The sequence below is a fragment of the Triturus cristatus genome, chromosome 2_1, assembly GCF_964204655.1.
Source record: "Triturus cristatus chromosome 2_1, aTriCri1.1, whole genome shotgun sequence".
Classification (NCBI taxonomy): domain Eukaryota; kingdom Metazoa; phylum Chordata; class Amphibia; order Caudata; family Salamandridae; genus Triturus; species Triturus cristatus.
Window position 1 is genome coordinate 280,504,159 of NC_140581.1, and position 22,981 is coordinate 280,527,139.

A 22,981-nucleotide genomic window follows, 5' to 3' on the forward strand; every position below is an offset into this window, starting at 1 on the left:
CCCCACTTATGTGTCTGGCTCCCTCTCTCCAGTGTCAGGAATGTCAGTAATACCTTTACACCGCCTAGAAAAGCAAATTTGCCTCCATCTTGTGCACATATTCTGGCCAGGGGCTTTCAAAATTTAACCCAGAGGCATGTGTCCCTCTGGTCCACTCGTACATACACTCATTCAGAGTGAAACATGCTTCTTGCACACAACACACATTCCTCCGCTCGCTCGAGATGTCACTGCAGGTGTGTGGAATTCTTATAGCCTGTCACCTAGGACATGTTGTTTTGGTTCAAGGACAACAAATATTCATATTTATTTTGTCAGATGAGCAAGTAGGCCAGGCCCAAACCCTGCAGCACAAACCATCTGGCTGACAGTTTACAGAACCAGTGTTGTGCTAGGAAAGAGGAATACCTTACATTAATGCAAGATGCGTTTCCATATGTATACATTTGTTCTGAGATGTGTACATATGATATAATAACACACAGCGTTTTCTATTAGGGTGCATGATTTAATGAAATGCAGTGAACTCTAAGCTCAGTTTACATTACAGATAGTTGTTTCAAAATAAAATCATGTATGCATATTGGCAAAATGCAACAACAGATTTTATTTATAAAGTTTGCTGAACACTCCCCAATTCTACAAAACCAAATATAGAACCATCAAAGCAAGATTGGTGAATGTGTGCTTTCAAAATAAAATGTACAAAAAATGTAACTTGGAAGAAAACCTATTGCTAAACCATTTCTCTGAGGCATCATTTAAGAATATGTTTTTGACTTGTTTTTAAAAAAAGACTAGGGGCCCCATTCTTGAAGAAAGACACAAATGTTCTACAGGTATATGACTTTCAGGAATTCACAAGAGATGGCATAGAAACTGTACTCCTAGTGTACGTTTGTGAATTCCATTTTCACATAAACTAGTATACAGGTATATATTTGCTCGTGTCTAATTCTGCTGAGTGATTGCAGATTCATTTGTTGATTTCTTTTTGTTATTTTTTGCTTCCAGGGGAAAATATTTTCCCTTGTGTGGAAACTCCTATCCCTACACACCCACATTTTTCTTAACCTGGAAAAAGATTTACTCCTGCCTTTGATAATTTCAACCTATTCTAGCATGGGGAGGGATTGGAGAGGAATGAGAAATTTCCTAGGTAAATTCAAGGAAAGTTTCAATTCTATTTAGGACTCGGAGGTGAAAATTATGCTCAACTTTCTTCATTTATTTGGCTCGGCTGCCAACAACAAATAACTGCAACACTGCAAAAGAATTCAACTCACATGAGACCAAGCAACTTGAGAAAGAAGTGACGAGTCAACCAATCAGGCAGTTCAGGCACTGGATAAAACAATCTTCAAGGAAAAGCACTTACTCTTTTTCATGCGGAAGCCTCCAGAAGCATATGTCCGTCACTACAAATCTTGTTTCTGATCTATTACATGGTCAAAAGGAAAGAAATCAATACCAATTCAGCCCAAATAGAACCATCAACAGTAAACCACAATGCTTAACAGCCATGAAGTAAACATCAGTTCAGAGATCATTAAGCAACTAAAACATAATTTAGAAGGAAAAATACTCATCCCAACTTTTATCAAGGACCAATTATGAACGGGGTGGGGTCATGATGATACTCTTCAGTCATAATTGGGAGGGATAATCTTCCCCTGCTAGTCCTTAATAGAATTGAAACTTGCCTTCACGTTAGCTAGGAGACTACTTTTCATTCTATCCCAGTACCAGAGGCTTCAGATTATGCTTGTTCAAAGCTTACTCACCACCATTGCTGCCATGTTCATAACAGGCTTAAGGAAAAACCTTTTGAAAGTAGAATACGAGGACCAATCTGCCGCCTTGAGTATGTCCTCTAACTGGTTCCCCAAAACCGAGGCTTTAGATGCCATGGTCCCTCTTGCTGACTGAGCTCCAAAAGACGCAGTATCAATGCCTGTCTCCGACATCGTCCGGTAGATCCACCTGGCAATCATGGGAGAAGGAATGGGTTTAAGCGTTTTTTTACAGCAAGATCAACAACGGGCAAGTACTTGCAGGTCTAAATTCCTTCGTGAGCTCCTTGTATGTTGTAATACAGTACTCCACGCAGAGCTTGAGATGATTAAAAAGAGGCAGATAATGACCCGTCTGAATGGCCACCTTACGGCCAATTGCATCCTGCGAATAATACATTTTAAATTCCTACATCAATTATACTACACGCCTGCCCAGTTATATAAATACGGTCTTCGAGAAACAGCCCAGTGTGTGCGGTGTGGTATGGCGGATGCTGATTTTTTTCATGTGGCTTGGAGCTGTGCGGGTGTGCTTGCTTTTTGGTCTGCAGTGACGAAACTGCTTACAGCTGTAGTTTTGGAGGCTGTGAACTGCTCTCCTGAACTTTGCTTACTGGGCTATGTCAAGCGCCTAAAGCCCTGCAATAGGCGTTTAGTTGCGGTATCCACTGTTTTTGCGAAGAAGGCTGTTGCAAAATGCTGGGGTGCGAAAACCACTCCGACGATAAAACGATGGCATCAGGATCTAATCTGTTGCAAATCTCAGTTGCTAACGTATGCGGAGGAACTTCCTGAGGCTTCTCGCCCCAAAGATTTCTGGGCCCCCCTCACTGTTTACTTGTTGAATAATCCTGATCCGATTTGAACTTGCGCCGAGAGATCCCCTTGGGGATGATTCGTGCGCAATATAAGTGACCCAAATAAAATAAATAAATAAATATTGCTCTCTCCCTCTGTATACTCTAGCAGATTTTGCGGGCTGACCCACATGTAGCCCCGATTGACATTTTGTTGTGTAAATCCTCTTGGACCCTATTGCATCTACTGCCGGTCTGGCTTACTAACCTTCCTTGCACACAGTGTACTCCGTTGTTATTGCTTCTATATCCTGTATGTATCGCTATTGAACCAAGTGTATTGTGGTACTGTATAGAACTTATTTTTGCTCTGCCTGTGGGATGGGTGGGGGGGACAGTTTGGGGTTTTATTTTGCTTGTTGCATTGTAGCAGTATCATTGCCATTGATAACGCTGACCTGCTTGAAAATTAATAAACAAATAAAAAAAAAGTACAAATATGATTTTCGGGATTCGAATGAAATCTGTATTCAAAACATTTTGATGTTGGTGGTTGGGTTTTAATCCGAAAACCCAAGAAAGTTTGTAAATGTGAGTCCTATTTTTCTGAACCTGTGCAGATTGCGCGCATTTCGTGCACTGCTGTTTTGTTGAACAATAGAGGCTTGTGGAACAAAGGAGCAGTGGTGCAAATAAAATCTTTAAAAAATAAATTGATTGAGGAAAGACAAAAAGTTGACATAGAAAATAACTATGTAACTGGGGATTTGAGATCTGATGGTGAACTGTCTCATTCTACTGCTAATATGTCAGTGTGAAATGTCACATGGTGATTTCGACAATGTGCAAGAAGAAATTACTACGTCTACCATGATGCTGTTGCAAGTGTGGGCAATGTTGTTCCTTCAAATGTTGCTCCCAAAAGGAAAACGATCATGCCTGTTACATTTCAAGATTATCTACTATATTAAGCTACTGCATATATATTTTTTCTTTTTTTGGGAAAGGGAGGTGATGTATTGTGATGCTTTGTGTTTCCTTTTAATACCCTGTTCTTGTGTTCCTTTCTGCCTGAGGTTTCACGTGTCCCACTGCATACCACTTGGGACTTGGGAAAGTGTCTCTTTGGACTCCTCTCTCTTCTTCCTTCGTGGGCTTATAGGGAAATACTGGACCTACAATAAACCTTCCTAACATCTAAAAAAAAAAAAAAATGACCCGTCTGAATTCTCGTCTTGGTGCTCTTACACGCCACAAATGTTAACACCATCTGGCGAAAAAATCCTTGAGGTTAAATCTGATGTCCTCACATCTAAGATGCACTTGCAAGAAATCAAACAGAAAAGCATATCTTGCTTAACTTTCAGTTCTTTTCAGGACAGACAAGCATATCTTGCCAAGATTCGAAGAGGCACAGGACCAGGTTCACATTCCATAGTTGAGAATATCTACATTGTAGGGATTAAAGAGCCACACTCCCCCTCAATAGCTTGCACACCAAATGGTGTTCCCCCACTGGGACACTCAACCTTGGTTCATGTGCCACCGAAATTGTCAATCTAACCGTATCAAATGTGTGGTATACCAGACCCTTCAGAGAAAGCTCCAACAAGAAATTTAGTATGTGCAGTAAACCTGCCCTCCTAGGAACCAGATTCCTTCCCGCGCACTTATGGTGCCATCTGCGTCAAGGCGAGAGATACCGCTCATGCCCTATTCAAGAGGTCTAAAGCCTGTCTTGAAAGTCCGGGTAGATCTGATCGCCCCTGGTAATCTTTGAAGCCATGAAGTGAAGTGAACCGAACCATCCAGAATTAGCAGGTAGAAGTTGCCCTCTGCTTCTGTCAGAATTGACACACTATTGGGAAGTTTGATTGGAATATCCATAGAAAGCTCCAGAAGAACTGAAAATCATGCTTGAGATCTCCAAACTGGCATAATCAAAATCAGGGATGCCCTCTGGCATCAGACTTGCACTGTTATCCTGGTCGTCACTGGGAATGGGGGGAACACACATAACTTCGAATTTGACTCAAATCCTGTCAGAAGGCATCCATTGTTGTCTTTAAGAGATCCGGATGCCAGCTGAAGAAACGTGGGAGTTGGTGATCCTGGTGTGACCCAAAAAAGATCCTCTTCGCTGATACCCTACCCGTCCACGGTCATTTTGAATAGGGTTGGGTCTAACTTCCAGGCACTGAAGTCCTTCAGATGTTGAGAGTTCCAGTCGGTGATGTGATTCAACTCTCTTTGGAGGTATTCTACCCTGACCAAAGAGAAAGTAATAACAGTTAAGTGCTAATGGCACTGTATGAACAATCAAACTGTTAACTCATAATTAAGGAAAAACACTTATCTGGCTGCTGAGCATGACATTGACATGGTAAATATCCATTAATGTTGTTTGTGTGTGGCTGTGTACAAATCCAGGAAGCATTCCAATTGTGTAACTATTCTATCCTAACTTCCTGCCTACTTCCAGCCCATGCATGGAGATTTGAAGAAAGGTGGAAAAGTGAAGCCCTGCTAGAATCCAACTCGTGATATAAAATGGCACAATCAGTTAAACTATAATCAGAGATTTCATATGAGAATGTGGCCTTAATTTCTCACTGCTTGGCACCAAACGCAACTTGCGGATTCTTCTGCAGGACAAATAGATTTCTGAAGTATTCTGTCCCTTGGACAAGTAAATACGTTTTAAAATTCCACACCTCTGTCATGTGGCAGTTTTACGGGTTCACTGTTAGGAGTGGAAATTTACAGAAGGCTTCCACTCGTATGACACAGGTTTAAAGGCCTACTCATGCTAATATCACTGCAAAGCACTGTACCATAATGTCACTGTGCTATGATTATGAACCAGTGGCAGGAACAATAGGCATCTGTCACTACGGAGGGCTTACTTGGATAACACTTCTTGGTCCAAGACAAGTCTCGTCCTAATATCATGTCACAGGCAACCCTAGGCCTTCGCTCGCATGCTAGGTTAGTTTGAGGCTGTGGCCAAACATTCAAGACCTGGGATACCAGATATCTGCAGTTGGGCATACAGGGCAGGGGGCATGACTGCATATCATGCAAGGGAACATTCCCTTCCCAACAGAAAGCACTATTTCTAATCCACAAAAAAGTCATTCTGAAGTTTAGAAATACAATAAAACCACACTCTGTTATCAATAACTGGGGCAAGCAAGGAAGACAAAAAATATCACACTTGAAAACGTGCCATTCCAGGTTCCTGGAGGAACTGTCTGCATATACATAAAGTGAACTATTCTTAAAATAAGTATCAGCAATAACCATAACTACTCAGCATCCTTCAGGTGACAGTGGTTCAACCTGAACCAAAACAAGCTAGTATAAATACCATGCCATGTTCAGGAGGCATGGCCAGTGAGTAAAGAAGACCCACAGGTCGTTAAAGAGAAGCTTAGCCTTGCACCGATAACTAATACGTCTGAACCTGATGTATATAATGGGCCACAAAAAACAGTGTTCTAAAGCAGGGGAAATCCTATGTGGACAACACCTAGTCATCATGCAACAATAGTTTCTGTCAGATCTTTTTGGCTGGAAATGGACAAGATTTATAACCGGTGTCTCCAGCAAGAACCCTAGCAACTTGTTGCTTTCTAAACTACTTGTAGGCATTCTTGGCTTATTGCTGCCATCCTTGACATAACCTTAAAAACATTCCCCAGGCGCCAGACTGGACCTGGAAATGTTTCCAGCAATGCTCCTGCATGCTATTAGGATCACTGTAATGCTCCATCCCAACTCTGTACCACCTCAGAAATGACGGAGCAGTGGTGCATATAAGCACCACACATGCACAACTCACATGAGCTCCTTTGTTTCTGTGCCTTCTGACACTGATTCAGAGCTTTGCTTACAATTTCATTGTTCTCCTGACGTCTTATAAAACAAAATCGAATGAGCTAGGGAATGATCACCCTTCCTAGAGCTATTGGCTTCAAATCAGACTGAAACTGTCTGAAACAGATATTGGTGACAGACTTGCAGGAGGTGTGTCTCTGGTGTTTAGGCGTGGGCATGACTTAAAGTTGTACGACAAGTGTGCACAGATGTACTGGAAGGCAATCGTAGACCGGGAAGCAAAGATGTACATCGCATAAGATAAGTAGTGGTTGCGGGCCTCTTGTAAGTCTCGAGCATGCTCCAAGTTAAGGGTATGAACCCGCTCCCGAGGTTGTTTCCACAAGAGGTCAAAGTCCTCTGGTAAGTTGAAGTCCAAACATAAATGCAAAAAGGTGAAGCGAGACTCGACCTCTTCCTGCCACTCTCGATCGAAGGCGTAAGGTTATCAAGATGTCAGTCATCCTCCCTCTGGATCTTAGGTTGCATAGCCAATTCCACAGTTCGTCCTGGTATGCCCCAATTCCCCATGTCATCTGCAACGCTGCAACAGATCAAAGCCTTTAAGAAGGTAGTGCTGTGGATATTTGGCACTCATCGGACTCCCTCTAGTTTGCCTCAGTGCCCCAGTGATTTGCAGGGGCTGTCAGTTGGTTTAAAGCTGGCAGATTTGCCCATGGTTCAGACTGACCCCATTTAGCTGTCAGGAACTCCAAACCAACTCTGGTTCAGACTTCTACCCCCAGCGCCAAGACTTAAGTCTGTCCCTCCCTTGGCGAAATCTGTACCAACATCACTGCCATTGGTGCTGGCTCTGATGTCTGAGCCCGAACAGACTTCAGCACGATCTTAACCAATGTTGTGCTATGAAATCGCAAAAGTGTAATTGGTCACCATACAGCCTGTTTCCATTCCTTATGTTTTTTAAACAAATTGTATTGATTTTCATACAAAGCGTATAATGCCGTTATGCCACATCAGCCAATTTACAATCAAGCTACTTGGGATATAAGTAGGACATCTCATAACTTAGAGATGAACAGTTCAGTCGAAGTGTTGGATTAGCATGATAAACACTCTCAGTAATGCATGTGTATTTGTGGGCAGCTCCTGCTGCAAACACCCATCCTCTAACTTCCCCCTCTCTTGCCTCCCCCAGGCGTGCTACTGAGGTCCAGGTCGTTATTGTGTGGTAGACCTACATTCCAAGTAAGGCATAGGCATTGATTGTGGTATCGCTGTAGGGGATCTCGTCTCGGAAAGGTAACCCAATGCATTCTCTAGTAATGAGTCTTCAGGCCCTAAGAGTCCTGCCTCTGCCTGCAAATTAACCTTTGCCCGCTGTGGGGCCCCCTATGGAGGTGTCTTCTTCACTGTCTTTGGTGGATTTGAGTGCTACAATCAGCACTTCCCAAGCTCTCGCCGCTTCTAGCGCCTTCTCACTACCCAGTCGTTTTGCTAACTGTAGTCTGATCACCCCTTCGCATTCGGCCCATTTAAGGAGCTCTGCTTTCCACCTTGCTATGCTTGGACCCTGCTTCGCTTTCCAATGCATGGAGATATTTCTCTTGGCCATGAGTAGCCCCAAATCTAAGAACTTACTTGTGATTTTATTCTTAGACGTGTGAGGGAACCAGTGTGAGATGCAGTGTTTCAGTGTCGGCTCTATATCTATATCCGTGACATTGGTCAACACCGTCACTAACGCCTCTCAATAGTTTTCTAGGAACGGGCAGCTCCACAACATGTGTTGAAAATCTGCGCCTACTGCATTGCAATGTGGAGAAGCCGCTGTGTGAGTTGGGAAATACTTATTGAGCTTTTCCGGAGTAAGGTATGCTCTGTGTAGGATATAGAAATGTACTAATTGGAACCTTGCATTCTGGGTGCTCTCCCAGCTCTCTCCACCAACTCCCCCCAAGCCTTCTCCGGGATATCCTCCCCAACATCAGTCTCCGACTTGAGCTTCAATGCAGTCAGGGGAAGTAAAGCCTACAGCGACATGCTCCGGTAGAGGCATGTCACTGCTTTGTACGTACCCGCTGTCATTACCATGTACTGACAACCCAGTGATGTCTTTGGTTCATTGAGACCTTCTCCCCAACGCTTCCTAGTAGCCGCAGTAAGGGCTGTATGTAACAGGAAATCCCCCCTGGGTAAGTCATAACGAGCTTGTAGATCTTTGAACAGGATCATGGCTCCCTCCTCCTACAGGTCTCCTATGCTGGTCAAACCTTGTTCTGCCCAGGTCTCCAGTCTATGCCAATCACCTCCATGCAGCAAGGCCCACACATATGCCATGGAATTTCCGGTGCATAAGGACGACTAATTTTAGCCCTCTGTAGGTATCTGTTCCAGCACTTTTGCGCTGTGACGAGCTCCGTGGTGAGGGTTGTGGTCTTCACAGGAAGTTGCAGATGATGCGGAATAGTAGCTGTAGGGGTCCAAACTCTTCCCTCCGCTCTTCCGCCCCCCTGTTACTGTTCGCTACCCATTGCGTAAGCCATTGAAATTGCGCTGCTAAATAATAGGTCTCATAGTCTGGGACCGCTCGGCCATTCTCCGCTCTTGGTCGCAGCAGAGTAGCAAGTGCTACTCTACGTCTGCCAGTACCTCAAATGAATCCTGTGATCTTCGATCAGGCAGCCTGATTCCAGTCCTATTCCTCTTTTAGAACAGATGTGCCCTCAGAAGCTCCATATTCTTTTCAGTTCAGATTCTGATCAAAGCTTGCCACCCCCAGAGATGGGTGATTTATCCTTGCCCCTGCCCCCTTCCATTTGGTGAGGTCCTCACTCACACTTTAATGAGCAGTTGATCAAAGCCCTATATTTCCCCTGTGAATAGGTATGTGGCCAAATGTCACAGACCGATGCATGGTGACCCAAATCCCACAAAATACCCTACCCGAAATTCTGGTTCAGGCTTCAACCAGTACGGTGAAACCAAACTCCACTTCCCCAGATAAAGAGTCTAAGAGGTTTGAGGCATTCAGAAAATAAATGTTCTTTTTGGCCTGCCTGGCATTGCTGTAAGTCAATGCAATTTGTTTGTTGGACAGATGTACGCATGCCCTCTGGGACATAGCCAGCGAGATCTTGCTGGCTGTCCCTTAAGACCATGTGGCATTATTGGCTGAGACCTTTCAGGATGATCATGATGCAGCCAAATGCATGATTTCTGCTGGCCTTGATACTACTGATTGTGGAGGTAGAGCAGTTGGCATTAGTATGGCACTCCACCGCCATGAGTAGATGTGCTCCACAGGATTCTCTGGAGACATACAGGCCTGCCTCATAAAGATGTCTTTTGATGGCTTATGCCTGTGTGGTGAAAAAGCTGATTCTGCTTTACAACAATTTAAAGAAAGTAGGACCACCACACGTTTGCTGCGTCTCTTGACCCCTGCCAAACAGTTTTCTCACCAGTTCCAGGAATTCAGAGTTTATTCTAGTGGGCTGATGTATAGGCTGTGTCCTTCGCCACAGCCTTTGCTGCAGTAACGCCAGTCGAGGATCAGGCAGGCAATGTGCAGCCCATTAAGGACACCAGTTTAACTGTGCCCTTCCCCTGCAGCAATAGCCCCTAAGCTGCTTTATCTTGCTATTAGTGGTGCACAACTTCCTGGTGCGAGTCATAATGCAAAATTTTCTCCTAGGGTGGTGGTCCATCAAGTCCAACAGATGGTTCCTCCAGATTGTTTAGCAATGCTAAACCCTACCTTATGTTTCTGCCCTTCCAAATCTTCACCTCACATGAGAGCGAATCTCGGGGGCCCACCTGTCCATTCTGTTGGAAGAGGTGCAAGTTGTGCTCTCGAAAGGATTCCTGACTCGCAGAGGGTTGCTACTCTTGCTGTTTTCTCATACTGAAGTAGGATGGAGGCCTCTGGCATATCTCAGAACTTCCTCTTCTCAATGCTTACCTTCAAAATGCTCACGTTAGCCCAGATTTTATCTGCTTTAGACTCAAGCGACTGGATAGTGTCCTTGGACTTGCAGGACATGTATTTTCATACACCTGTCCTGCAGTCCCAAACACTTTACCTGCAGTTCAAATTATGATAGGAGCATTTTCAGTTTGCTGCGTTCCCCTTTGACCAGTGCCCCTCTAGTGTTCACACTAGTGATGGCAGTGGCCGCTGCCCATTTTCGAAGGCCGGGTAGACCAGTTTTCTCTTACCTCGAAGAATGGCTGTTGAAAACCTACTTACCTCAGTCACTGGTCAACCACCACCAGATGACAGCAAGCCTCTTGATCGTAGAGGTTCATAGTCCCACCTGACTCCTTTGCAGAGGCTCCCCTTCCTCTGAGATGACCTGGTTACAGTTCAGTTTAGGTCATTTCCTCTGTTGGGACGAGTTCAGGACATTTCAGCCTCAGTCGTGGATCTCGGTGGGAGTAATTCTGAGGCTTCTTGGCCTTTTAGCTCCTGCAACCTCCTTGTCAACAACTGCAGAGGACATATGCGGACTCTTCAATGGAATTTGAAATTCCATTGAGCCTAGCACCAGGGGATCCTGCCAGAGGCCATCCAGAGTTTGAAGGAAACTCCACAAGATCTGCAGTGGTAGCTTCTCGATCGCAAATGGACTGGCAGTAGAGCCCTCTCCCTTTCCCTCCCAGAGTTGACTCTGGTGAACGATGAGTCACTGCTGGGTTTGGGAGGTCATTCAGAAGAGGAAGAGATCAGAGGACTCTGGTCTCCAGCAGGAACATGCCTCCATATCAGTCTGTTGGATTTGCAGGCCATTCGCCTGATAATGAAGTCTTTATTGTTATCCATCAAGGGAATAATGGTGCAAGTTCTCATGGACCACACCACCATGTTGTACTTGAACAAACAGGACAGACTGGCATCATTAGTCCTGTGATGAGAAGGTTCTGTGCCTCTGGAGTTGGGTGACACTTCAGGGCATTTTCCTGATAATAAACAACCTGGCAGGATCCCTAAATGCCAGTGCAGACAAGCTTTGGTGGATAATGAATAGTGCCTACAGTCTAAGATGGCATAGGGCATCTTCTAGCAATGGGAAAAACCTTAGCTAGTTCTTTTGCAGACTGTCAAGGATGTGCAGTGTCAAAGGTTTTTCACATTGGAGTTTCTGCTAGAACAGTCGTTATGAGTTGATTTACATCTTGAATGGAATACTATCCTATACACCTTTTCTCCCTTGCCTCTCCTGCCCCAAGTTCTAAAAAAGAACAAGAACGACTGGGCGTACATTATCCTAGTGGCTCGGAATTGGGCAAAGAGAGTAGGATACCCAGACTTTCTGGCCATGAGCAGCAAGACAGACCCCTTACAAGTAAAACTGACGGATGTTCTATTAATTTTGTCTTTTGCCGCGCAAGGCCTTGCTGTAGATATGATTAAAGATTATTTGTCGCCCTTTATGGCTTCTTTGCATTTAATGCACCAACCATATGTGTTAAAATCACTGTTGTCATGCAGTTTATTAAACGTATGATGCATATGTTCCCTCCCAAACCGTTTGGGATGCCACAGTGGGACCTTAACTTGGTCCTGACGTTTCTTATGGGTATGCTCTTCAAGCCGATTCACAGCAGCTCATTGTCTCTTCTGACTCTACACAACATCTTTCTCATTGCAGTCACCTCAGCTTGTCGCGTGAAGGAGATTCAGGCACTAGCAGTGCTTCCGCCCTACATCACCTTTATCCCAGCTGAATTTGTGTTAAGGACCCAGGTGGCCTGCTTGCTTAAAGTTGCGATTCTTTTCTGCAATCCATCGCTCTTGTCCTCTGGAAGATCTGATTGCCCATTCCACCATGCTAAGGCTACTACTACTGATTTAGCACATGGAGTGCCTGTTCTTGGCATCTGCACGGCTGCAACGTGAGCATTGATGTGTACGTTAATGAAGCACTACTACAAAATAGTGAATAGAACATGCAAATAATTTCAAAGTCCATATCACTGAAGGGTTTTCACTAGACCAAATTGTAGAAATGATTTCTGGAAACCGTTACTAAACCTAATTAAAATGTTTGTTTATTAACGATTTTTTGTGTGGCACAGCTATTGTAACAAATAAACCTTCTCTCATGCTTTTCCGTGTGTCAAAACATTTAGCAAATAGGTTGCACTGTTTACTTTTTTTTAGAACGGAAAATAGATTGCATCTAACAGTCCACTCTTCCACTTCGTATTTAAACCGTTATAATATAATGTGAAATTAGTTTCTGCCACCAGCACATAAAATGGTGTTAATGGGATTGGCGAGTTTAAAAAAAAAATGTTTTCACCAGTGCAGTGTTTCTGTGATACACCCCCATGTGGCAACACTGATCGGGGATGTAATGTTTATTCAACTTGAACTAAAAGGCAGTTGACCAATCCTATGACCTGAATAGAATGAAAATATATGGTCAGTTAAAAAAAGATAATTTTGTTGGGTAACGTTGAACTAAACTATCTAGTACAGTACTAAAAAAGACCAGGAATAATCAAACATTTGTATTGGAATGACCAGTAGTTGTAAGGTTCTGGTCTATTACAATATTGAACGTGATCTAGTATTTGCAGCTATTACACAACCTTTCATGAACTAATCTGAACAAGTCACTAAATAGCCGTCATTCTGCTCCCAATTACAGAGTAGGCCTTTTCAGTATGTGAAGGAGCATCAGAAAAATAAATGTTTCGATAACTCCATCAGAAATATCAGTCCCAACAATAAATCTATTGTAGGATCAGGATGTCCAAAGTACTGGATCAGTAACAAAGTTATTTAAAACTCTAAAAAGCTTTCCTGTCAAAAACCCTTTTAAAAATCCTCTTGCATCACCAAGCATGCAATTTCAGAAGGAAATCGAGGATTGGAGGAAGGCCGTGAAGCGACCTTGATGGCTTGGTCTGAACTCACACTAGAAATGGCAATAATGCAATGTCCTTTGGGATGAATAATCATGCTTTTCATCCACCTTGTGCTAGCACTGCTCACTAAGAATCCAAGCAGGGGTCCTAGGGGACCGTCCAGCAAGTAAGAGCACTCCTGCACCCAGTCTTTAAACAACATTTGTGAACCACGAGTGTTAAAAATATAATTGCAAAAATGTAATGAAACAACGTATTATTCAGAGTTGGGTATATGATGTGGCCGAAGTAATAGTACCATGAACACAATGAGCACCTCATACAGATTCATAACCCTGATGGATAAGTGAATGAAAAGCTCTTGTAAAGCTCTCTGCTAACTCACAAAGAGTGTCTTGTGCTATCACTGCAGAGGGCGCATGAGATGGCGAAGAGCCAGGTTTTTAATTGTTTATACCTTTTTTTATCAAGCCAATAGTTTAGGGAAACCATTTTAATGTTAAGCTACAAAAAATATGAAAGAACCATCAAATTTAGCCTTCATGATCTTTTGAACTTGGAGTAGTTAGAAGATATTGAACGTAAAATTGTAACATAAATATACATCCTAAGAGAAATTAAAGATCTAGAGTATCCTAAATATGTAATGCCTTATGGCACAGAAAGAGACCCTTGGAGAATAATCTTTAGCCACAGGCAATCAATAAAGTAAGAGGAGATTGTGGGAATTAAAGAATCGAAAGGAAGGACTAAGGATTATGCAGCAAAAAAAGCATTCAAACCGAGACATTTTGAATTACAGTAAACTGTACTAGAAAAGATTACAAATGTAATCACTATTTTGGGGCAGGGATTTAAAAGAAGAGTTATAATTTTGTGTAAAATGCGGATTTATTGTTTTTTTTAAATGTAAGATGCAGATACATTGGTAACTTGTCCAGAAAAGGAAAGAATCAGCATAAACAACACCAATTGTGAGCAGCTGAAACAATACTAGAGAGCCAACCTATTTCTCTGTGCCACCAAAGAGACAACTAACCAGTAGGAGGGCTTCCCAAAATAAGTACCTCTCCTTTATAACCACTGAGTTCAAGGAATTAAGTTTAATTCTGTTGGCCTTAAAGCTATACAAGCTACAAGTCTGGATTGCACCTCATCCAAGTTGTGTTCGAAAGATGCAGTTACTTGGGTGCAGTTGGCATTGAGGCATTTAGAAAAAAAACAAGACTTGATGAGAAGACCAGTGTGTTTATTTGCTTTAAAATCCAGATAACTCATGCAGGCTAAAGACCCTACAAGCTGCCGCTACCACAAAAAACTGGATGATGTGCACTGTACAACAGTAAGCCATGACCAGTGGTAAATTGCTTCTCAACATGATCCCTAGCAACAAAATATTTCAGCTATTCATTAGTCAGTATAGATTTAATTTTTCTTTCTTTGAACATAGGGTGCATCAGTATTATTTTCTGTAGTCGTACAAAATAAGCAATTCATTTTAATATATAGTTATTTATAAAAACATGACAAAACATTCTGCGTTCATCATAGTAACAACATTGATGATTAAGAAAGTACGTGGTTTATACGTTCAACTGTTTTCTTTAATTGGTGACCAAAATTGTGTTATTAAGTAAAGTTTGGGAGATTTGGATCTATTTTTGCTTTTTTATATTGTAGAACCAAACTATTTAAAGAATGTCATATATGATATTCTTAGACTGCAGGTCACTTGGGCCTTGTTGGGTTTTGCTCCATTTCGGCCCCATACACATGCCAATATGTTGTTTAAAAGTAAATAGCTTTCACAAAATCTTTGGAAAACTTGCAAAATCAAATTGTATTGGCATTTTGAGCCTCGTGTACAAAGGAGTTTTGTGATTGCAAAACTTGCGATTTTTAAAATCTCAGTGTTTGACTGAATAAACATCTTTTCAAGTGTAGCCAGGGCACAAGTCCTAAAAAAGGTCGGGGTACTTACCAAGTTAGGCAGTATGCAAGTGACATCATGGCACGTTTCATCACAGCACATGACATCACGACACGTGACATCGCACGTGGCATCACAGGAAGTGACCTTACTGGAAGTAACATCACAAGAAGTGACATCAGAAATTAAGACCTCACACATGTTTATAAGACATATCAGGAGTATATTTAAGCACATAATGAGATTTAATAAAAGCTTTTGCTGCAAGTTGTACCAAAAAGTAGCGCAATTCTGACGCAAAATCTGGGCCTCAACTAATACTTTTAATTTTATTCCTGCCACAAAGAAATTGGCAACAAGGAGAAACATGGTAGTAGATCTGTTCTGCTTAATTGGTTACTGCGTTTTAAAATATTTTATGGGATAAAGGCATCTGCTGCAAAATGCCCAGTAAATCTCTGGGAATAATAATAATGATCAGATAACTCTGGAGATTAACGCATTTGTCGGAGTGATCTGTGTTTTGTGTAGTCCCAGAATTGAATCAGAGTAGTATAGAAGGTTAATGTGTCTCCTGCAAAGCACATCATGTAACATGCAGATGACAGACTTTTAGGTCTCGCCTAGACAGTGCCTGCGCTGTCTCTTCGAGACATGCTGTATTCAGGCTATGGGCATTAAGCTCAGCCCATTTTCTTCCCATCTTTTTAATTGGCTCCTGTTAACTATCCTTGTAAGTGGTGGTTTTTCGTTGGTTAATAGGCTTAGTTGTCCCTCCTTAGAACCCCTTTTTCTCTTATTGTAACATCCCATAAGGACGGCCCCTGTTACATGTCCTGTTTCTTGTTATGTTATTTATTAGTTTTGTGCACTCTTTTCTCCTTTTTGCTTCTTTAAGCTCAGGAACAGCCCACACCCATGCTTGCTCCCTCTCCTGGGCTGCAGCTGACTCCTCCTCCTCCTCCCCGTTGGCTCCCTCTCTTCAACTGCAGCTGCCTCTTCCCTCCTGCTATTTCAAAAACAGGGCCAACAATTTGCCTACGTTTAGGATTTACGCTGGTTAGCATTTGTGGCTTGCATGCTTGGCTTGTTATGGCCGATCCTCGCTTCAGCCGCCCTCGCTCCCCGCCACCGAGCACGCGTGTACAGCAGGCAGAACAGCTTCTCCGCAGAAACATCATGTAACCCATGGCCACCCAGTGCCATGCGGCCCTTTGACTTTTACTGTTTTGACTGTTACTGTGGCAGCTGCGCGCCCCGCTGAACTCAACTTAATTTTTTTAAACAGCCCGGCACGCTATTTGGCCGCACGCCTTTCTTTATGCCAGGCTCGAGGTCTTTTTAATTAATTCGCACACGGGAAGCAACAAGCTCCCTAAATGTATTAGTATTGACCTTGTTCTGTTGTAGACTGGTGTTTGTTTTGACACGTGACCGAGAGTTTACCTTATGCATTGGGCGTTTTTTTAATTGCTGGTCCTGACTTGCTGTCTAAACTATTGCATCACCCGCTGCCGGTGAGTCAGACTAACAAGGGCTGCTTCGGGACTCGTGACCATTATTCAATCACCTCAGGGCAAACTACCCCATAGCACCCAAGGAGATGTTTCCAACATCACCACCTCTGCATTATCAACCTAGCTTGCTACAGACCCAAGATCTCGTCCACGCAGGAGAGACAATGAATAGTGTTAACTATGTAGCACACTCTGCTGAGCGGTTGGAGTTAGATGCCAAGCTACCACTCATATATAGTGACGGTAGGTTGCACTGAGTGCTTGGTTATGGAAACTAATGAAATGCATCGAAATGAGGTTTCAGGGGCAGTACTTTGTGTAAAACCAGGCACCATGGACTACCAAGGAATATTCACATTATAATGATGAAATTGCTTTCAAGTAAAATGGTGAGAAAGAGTCACTGTTTTACAGTGAGGCAAATTAGAAAAATAGGGAAACTGTAATTTAACTGAGTATATTACATATAAAAAAAATGTATAATATGTATTTATTAATGCAATTTTGGTAATTGTAAACAGATCTTTATCGGCTGTTTTCTATCACAGAAGCTATGCTGTTACAAAATGGCTATCATGTTTGTGTGTGTGAGGGTGTAGTTAAGTCACCGGGGCATGGGTATCAGAGTCCTTTGACTATGGTGGTGCTTTATTTAGCCCGCCCCCTCGCCGAGCTGATAGAAAGACCGACTGGTCGCAGCTCGTGATCCTTCAGTCTACCGCTAAAGAAAAACGAGCATTTGCAATGCAATGGGTCTTGCATTACTGTAAGTTTGAGCTCTTGGGGATGCAAATAATAATAATGCAATGCCATCAGCTCAAACTTTCAGAAATGCGAGACGCATTGCAAATGTTTGTTATTTTATGTAGATAGGTGAGTGGGTTACTGCTTTGAACACAGAGACCCTTTTGTTACCGGCTGGTTATGACTTGTAATCCTTTTAAATAGCACAGTGAGCTATGAAGAGCATGTGACTGCAACACATAATTACCCTCAATGTCTCATGTAACTCATCTTGAACAGTGATCACTTGCATGATTAATTCTCAATGTATAATGTGCTGGGACAGTCCACATTGGGATATGAAGCACTAGAAAGGAAATAAAACAGTGCTATTTAAATTGTTATTTGTGTAAGTACTGGGACAGACCAACATCTGACATTCTTACAGTGCATGCACTTCTAGACATGGACTGAACAAAGTCAAAAGCAACAAAGCGTGCCTCTCTTAAGTACCTGTGAAGAGATAACAAGCCGTGTGCTTTTATTTCTCCATCTCTGCATTAGCATTTAAGTGTGAGGTTCCAGGCCGCCAGTCCAGTCAGGAAACTCGAGCAAAAAGACTGTTTCCTGATTGGACATTTTCTTTGCACTACAGTCTTCCCAAGGGTTCATGGGAAACGTAGTTTTGTTTCTTGTTAATATTGGCTGCTGTTGAATAAAGTGAAGAGAAAAGGCATAATCCTCGCCTCCAGTCCTGACATAGAATTGTAGGCACCCATCCCTACATTCGTAGTCAATCATAGTGTGTTACCTACTAATAGTGCCCTGTCTAATATTAATTTGGCAGGTGTGGGGCTTCGCACTTTTCTTGTACAACTTGCGATGCATTTGTACATAGGCCGCTTTGCAAATTGCATTCCCATTAGCAAATCAGTCGGTGTGTAAATTGCAAATCCATTGTTTGCAAATGGGTACAGTACATCAGACCCTAAATTCACTGGACTTTCAAATCCAGAAAGTAAACTATAGTTATTTTTGGCTGGTAAATTTGACAGAAAATGAGTCTCAATCTGGCAGGGAAGTAGTTGGCGTTCACATGGGTTTCGCTTAGGCGCTTGTAGGAGGTTATATTTCCTGTGTTTGATTGTGCCAAGCACATATTTTCATGAATGCCATGATCTGCATTTGTTAAAATAACTAAAGTTGCAAGCCCTTTATGTATCGTTGGAAATTAACTATTCTGTCTTTACTTATTACTAAACTGTAAATTATAGTTGGCTTATTACATTGGTGCCTAATATTTCCCCTTTTATGTCTATGTAATCCATATTTTGCGAAATATTTACTTTGATGTGCAGTAATTTACTTGAAAACTTACATTGGGGTGTTTTCGCAACTGCATTTCATCTGGATTATGACCAATGCTGGTTTGTTTTTAAAAACTGCCAGTCAAGTTTCATCAATTTGTTTCGTGAATGCTGTTTTATGTGAGTATTCTTTTTCCCACTCACTAAAAGATTATCTCTCATCATCAGACCTCTTTGGCTTAACATAACAGACGTCCCCTTTTCAAATGTTTGAAGGAAGATTGTTTATGTTTAATGTCCAGGGTAAAATTCTGTACCAATTGCACATAGTGTCTACTAGATCCATTTGGTAGTATATGGGTTTTTTGATATCTCCTCTACTACCTAGGTGAACATTCCAGTTGCATCATCATACTGATTATTGGTGTCTCATGGTGTCAGGTTTTTTTCTCCATGAAACTAGTAAACTTTGCTTTAATTTTTTTAAGTTGTAGGGTCCAACTGACTATGTCTTTTCGATCACTTAAACTGACTCCTGTTTCACATTGAAAATGGGGATTGGGATCAGGATGGCACTGGATAGTCTGCCCTCTAGTGGTGCAGACTTGGCCCTCTGCCTGACCACCCATCTTTAGGGCAGAATCCATCCCCAAAATGGAAGAGTGTCAGGATCATGGTTTTCACAAAGGGCAATCTTCTTCCCCTGGCAGCGAGGCCAAGACAGCTTACCTGTGATCTACTAACTTTTATTCAATAACTTTCTGCCAGGGTACTCCTATGTACAGCCAGTCAGCTCACCAGTCAGCGGCACAGTCTATCACTTAACAACTCGGACTTCCTTCCAAATATTCAAAATACTATTTGCTTCCAAAAACCTGGTCTTCTTTCACAGTTAGTCATAGAAAATGTATCTATGTTAATAATTTACATTTAAGAGTCTTCCTTCATGTCGTTTTCTTTACATATTTCCTTTGTAAATGCAGTTTGTACTAAGGTCATTGACATGTATTTAGATTAGTGTGCTGTTCTATTCCATCACTGGATGCTCAAGTGTTTTTCTTTCTCTGTGCTTTCCAATGTAATGTATTGAAATATCACGTCAAGGCTGTTCTCCAAAGCACACACTTGATAAGAGGAAATTACATTGTTGAATCCATTTTGCTTTCATTGGCGCAGTCTTCCTTTGTACAACTAATCTATTCACTGCAATGTGTTATTAGTCACTTGACTTCTAAAGGTTTTCGCTCTGGCGTTAAGCCTTTCTTTGACATTTGGAGCAAGTCACTCCTAAGCCTTCATATTTTTTCACGACAAACATCATTGGAGACAATTGCCCCTTTTCCCCAACATGTTGAGGTTAGTAAAGATTTTGTGAATCATTTCCTGTTGTTTATTCTTTTTTTCCATTATTGAGGGACAGGAGAAATTCCTATGGGTAGACAGGGAAGCCAGTACATGTTTGAAAACTAAACATAATTCTGAATTAGGCAAGATGTCTTTAATCTTTAGTGGTCATAGTTTCCCCCAAATAAAACTTTCATTGCATTCACAAAACAGGGACTATAAATTTGGAGAAAAAAAATGGTAACAATATTAACCTATTATGTTAGAGGCCAATCTAAAAAAATGAAAATACTGATAAGTTTCCATGATTCTTCAAATTGCAGAGACAGGCAACCTTAATCGTACGTTTAAAGTCATGTAGTATGTTGAGCCCACAACTGAGCTGAGGCTTACAAGGATTTGTCATTGCATCAATTAAAAGTAAAACATCAAATTAATAGAAAGTATGTATCAAGGAGAGCCAGGCATTTTATAACTGTACAAAATAATCTGACTTCATATGCCGGTGTCATTTACACTTCTCAAAATATTGAAATTTCATGTGATTTTAGGAGTTTTTGAAAACTTTATATTTTGTAGCCTCTCCCTTATAAAGGGTAGCTATGAAAATCAAGTTATAACAGTAAATGTCATACATTCCTGCCTTGTGACACACACATCTACCAATGTAACAGTACTTAATGTGAAAGAGCCCCTTGTGCAGGACAAGAACAGGCTACAACCATGACTGCCAGGCCCATGTTGCACAATAATTTGGCATGTCGGAGAACTGCTGCTCTCTTACCCCAATGTTTTTCTCTGCTCTTAGAGAAATTAGACACCCAGGAGAATTTGAGGAGTAGTAACTTGTGTGGATGGTGCTAATTTGTTTTACATTGAATGCTGTGCAAAAGTCACACAGTAGCTAAAAAAGAAGCATTATTTCCTCATATGTATGTGCTGCAAAAGACTGTACTTTGCTGGCAAAGGTGCAGATAACTGCTGTGTGTTGTCACCCTTCTCAACGAAATAAAAATGTTGCGCCACATCTGTGAGTAACCATATTGTGTAGAAGAAGAATGGGCCAAAACTTCAACCCTGTCGTTTTCTGACGTAATTTTAATCAGAAATATTCCATTCGCTATATGGCCAGAAAGACGCTTGTCCCAGGAGTACTCACCCTCCACTCCAAAATACCAATGCCAATGACAAGGTCTGAGACCAGCTCTTTGAGATTATGGGTCATAAGACCCCTTGCCGCATTTCTTGCACATACACACGACACATTTTAGACATCAACATTTTGCACAGTAACCACATTATTTACATCTTGTTTACAAGTTGAGTCTTAGCTTTGACAGACTCGAGGGCATTGGAGTCACCTAACCATAACTAGTTTGTTCCTATGCAGCCAACAAAAAAAACCTGTTCCGAGTTAGATCATGACTGGTTCTGTGTCCTTTCCTCTTAAACCCCCTGTCTGAAGGATGGTTCCCTCCTTATAGGAAGAGCCCATCTTTCCTCTCCAGTACCAGGAGTTCATGTGCAGGCGGCCAAGCTGCCCTTAGGATTCCTACACCCACGTTCCTTATCCGCAAGGTCCAGTGCTACGTTGCGCCAACTGCGGCTGCGTGGGTGGTTGACTGGTAAGGACCGCGTGTCCGCGACCTCCTCCAACCCCACACGCCTCTACAACCTCTTTTCAACTTGCTGCCAGCACCCTTTGGAGGGTACCGTGACGCAGATGTTAATTTGGTATAAAAGGATGCTGTAAAGGTACCCAAAGGGTCTCCACCAATCATAACCTCATCCGCCAACCTATTTAAATAAATAAATATCATAAATCATCATGATATACATTGATTGCTATAGGAAAAAATTTAAACATGACTTTAAACAAGCACAGAACTTCTGACAGTCCTGATCAGTTCCTAAAAAAGGGAAAAAGTTATACATCTGCCCTAACTCAACAACCACATCCGAGCACCTCCTTTTTCTGTGCCCCTTGCTCTAGGGATGGTGGGCGGGGAAGCAAGAGCTCAGCCCGTGTGGCTCCCAAGGGGGTAGGGAGTACTGCGAAGCTGCTGGCAGCGCTGTAGCTTTAGCGCAGACAATGATGGTAGTGCGGGTGGAGGGTTGTCTGTGCTCTGGGGTGTTGTGGAGAAGAGAAGGGGCTGGAGCGCTGTTTCCACGACGGCAAGCGGGAACAAAGAGACCTGCTCGCCACCTTGCAACTCCTTTTAAGTGGTGGGGTTTACCCACCTGAATTTCTTCCAAGGCTGCGCCCAGTTGGCCAATCCCTCTCTCCGACCCCCATTAGGACTGCGGCACACACTGTGTGAACCCGGTGATGGCCCCCTGCTCTCCTGCCATACTACCAGCTCTCCCGGGTTGGGAAAGCCTCAGCAATAGCTGTAGTTTTTCACCCCATGACAACTTTGCAACCAGGGAGCCCTACCAACACTAGATATTTTGAACACTGGAGAAGTGTCTCCAGTGTTCTAAAGAGGCGTGCCTTGTGTTTATTACGCTATATTTTCTTACCCAGAATGATCTGCAGACTTTAGACTGTGGCTAGTAAGATAACAAATGTTCTTTATCACCATGAATATGGGAACTTTGGATATTAGGAGGTCTGCCGTCAGTAGCAAATTCCTGTTGTTTGTTAACTTTTTCTAACAGCAGTTGAAGTTTGTTGTTCATTGAAGGTAAGAAAGGCTTATGCGATACATGCATGGCACAGGTTTTAAACTTCTCCCAGGTTTCTAATTTGCAAGGTCAGCGACTGTAATTGGTGGATTTACCTGAGTGTATGCCACCCAGTGACATAAACTACTGCTGAACCACTAGGTAAATATATCCAAGGGTG

The 22,981-nt window shown here is 42.4% G+C and overlaps 1 protein-coding gene across 1 annotated transcript in view; it reads left to right on the forward strand.

The window, feature by feature from the left end:
- The window catches only part of WDR70 (WD repeat domain 70), a 1,822,964-nt gene that overhangs the window by 554,656 nt on the left and 1,245,327 nt on the right, over positions 1–22,981 (forward strand). The gene's annotated exons all lie outside the window — the stretch shown is intronic.